Source organism: Myotis davidii, unplaced genomic scaffold (genome assembly GCF_000327345.1).
Source record: "Myotis davidii unplaced genomic scaffold, ASM32734v1 scaffold37, whole genome shotgun sequence".
NCBI classification, from domain to species: Eukaryota; Metazoa; Chordata; class Mammalia; order Chiroptera; family Vespertilionidae; genus Myotis; species Myotis davidii.
In genome coordinates, this window is record NW_006289395.1 from 656,431 (window position 1) to 658,704 (window position 2,274).

General features: G+C 65.8%; 1 protein-coding gene across 1 annotated transcript in view; it reads left to right on the forward strand.

The window, feature by feature from the left end:
- The window catches only part of KDM6B (lysine (K)-specific demethylase 6B), a 20,697-nt gene that overhangs the window by 8,901 nt on the left and 9,522 nt on the right, over window positions 1-2,274 (forward strand). The window lies entirely within an intron of this gene.

The following is a 2,274-nucleotide window of genomic DNA, read 5'->3' on the forward strand; positions in this document are numbered from 1 at the left end:
GTCTGCTGCCGGCCTGCGCGGTGAAGCCCTGCGTGCGGGGTCTGCCTGGGGCAGCACGTGAGTCCGTGGGCGCCCCTCTGGCCCCTGACGCCGCGTCCCGTGCGGCCGGAGCGGTGCGTGGAGGGGCTTCTCGGGATTCAAGGCCGGAGAGAGTTAAGTGGGTGTGATTGATGGAGTGGGTTTCTCTCGGGGTTCTAGGGGGAGGGGGTCGGTTAAAGTCCCCGAGTCCGGAGCCCGGATGGAGGGGGCGGAGCTAAGCTGAGCCGGGAGTGCCCGGATGGAGAGGGCGTGGCGTCGGCTGGAGAGGAATTAACCCTTTGTGAGCTGCGGGCGCCCAGGACCGTGGGTCCGGCGGGAGAGGCTGGAATGTCTGCCAAGCGCCCTGTATGCCCAGCCTGGCTTTGGCCGCGTGCTTCTGCCTCTCGTCTGTGGTCGAGGGTTCTTGGCGTCCTTGTGGCTGTCCCCTCCCCTCGGTTAGTACGGACACTGGGAGTCGGGGAGGGCTGATCCTCCCCAAAGCGAGAGTGGAGGTGAGAGTGGACGCCTGAGGAACAGGTGTGAGCGCGGCGTCGGGGCCGCCGGGCGCAGGGAGGGGCCGTCGTGGGGACGGCGAGAGGGGAAATTCCGCGGGACCCGTGGTGAGCGGTGTGTGGGCTGAGTTGTGTCTGCCAATGACTGTGTGTCTGTGTTTTCAGGGAGGCGGGGGCTGAGTCAGTGGGAACAGGGCAAGGTTTTCAGGGTGACTCACGGTCCCCCACCTCAAGCCTGAATCAGACCCCGAGGGAGGACTCGGGAGGGGGGCGGAGGGGGAGTCAGGCGTCTGCCGTGGGGACCAGGATCCACGGGGTGTCCAGAGTACAGGAAGTTTTTGCCCTCAAGTGAGGGCTGTTGTGTTTTGAGTTCCGGCGGCCGGCGGGGTGGGGGTGGGGGTCAAGGTGGGAAGGGGCTCGGGGACTTGGCTCGCGGATTTAGGGAAAGCTGAGTCAGTTCCCCGTGGGAAAGGGGAAGCGGTGGAGGGGAAGTGTCATCATCGCAGAAGGGGAAGCTGCGTTTCCTGGTAACTTGGCAGCGCCCAGGGCACCACTTCCCAAGCGGGCATCTGTGCCTCTGATATCTGGACCCCTGGCTCTCCGTTTTCCCATGTCTGGGCCTGGGGTCCCTCCACATGGAGGGAGGGGCAGCCGGCCAGGGCTGTACTTGGCCACAGGGAAGTGCAGTCCTTGCCCCCGAGCTGGGTGACCGAACGGAAGGCTGGGTGGGAAGAGAGTGAGTTCTGGCAGAAACTCCACTTGAACGGCAGAGGGTCCGGTTCGAGGGCCCCAGCGCCCGCCAGGGCTTGGCAGGAGTGGCACGCTGGGACCTGGAGGTCCAAGCGCTGCAGGCAAACAGGCGACCGTGCCCTGTGGAGGGAGGACTGTTTTAACCAGAAACCCACTTGCCCTTGTGGGCTGGGTGGAAATTTCCCCGCAGCGCAGACTCTTCTAGCGAAGGTGAACTTTCCAGCCGCCCCCAGCCCCGGGGTGCTCGCTCTCCCCCGGCTTCCTGCCCGGCTCGAGCTCCAGCTGGAGCGCTGGCCCCGCCCCCGCCGCTTTGTACTCGACACTCGCAGCTCTTTGTACTCTAGACTCTCAATGGACCGATCCTAGGAACGGAGCCGGCTCCCTACCTGAGGGAACGCAGGGTAGGAGAGGAGGCGGCGCGGGGACCGAGATCCCAGGGTCTCGGGGGCGAGGAGGAGGAACTGAGGCCAAAGGGAAGGTGTCCAGGAAAGGGGAGCACTGCGTCCTTTGTGGTCGAGCCAGCACGGACGGGAAGGGATGGGGGGGGGTGCGGCGTGAAGGAGGAAGTGAAACTGGTTCTGGGTTCTTTAAGGGAGTGGGTGGTGAGAGTGGGACAAGGGTGATGTCACCGCCTGTCGGGCCCCGCCCTCCTCCCTCCCCAAGGACCCCCCCAGGACACTTACACACGCCGCTTCCGCTGCGCAAGTGGCCACGTCACGGGCAACCCCCGAAATCCCCCCTCCCTTGGGGGGCGGGGGCCACGTGGGCCGTGGGGAACCGCGTGGCCCCGGCGGGGAAGGGCATAGAGGATACCGGAGCCACGCGAGAAGTGCCACTGGGGACCGGGGTGCGCGACTTTTCAGAAGTTGGGTTGGGTTTTGGGGGTCGGTGGGTGTTGAAGACAGCCAGAAGTGGAGCATCTGAAGGTACTGGTCTCGAGACCGGGAGCTGGACCGGGGTTGGGGACGCGGTCGGGCGTGGGGAATGGAGCGCT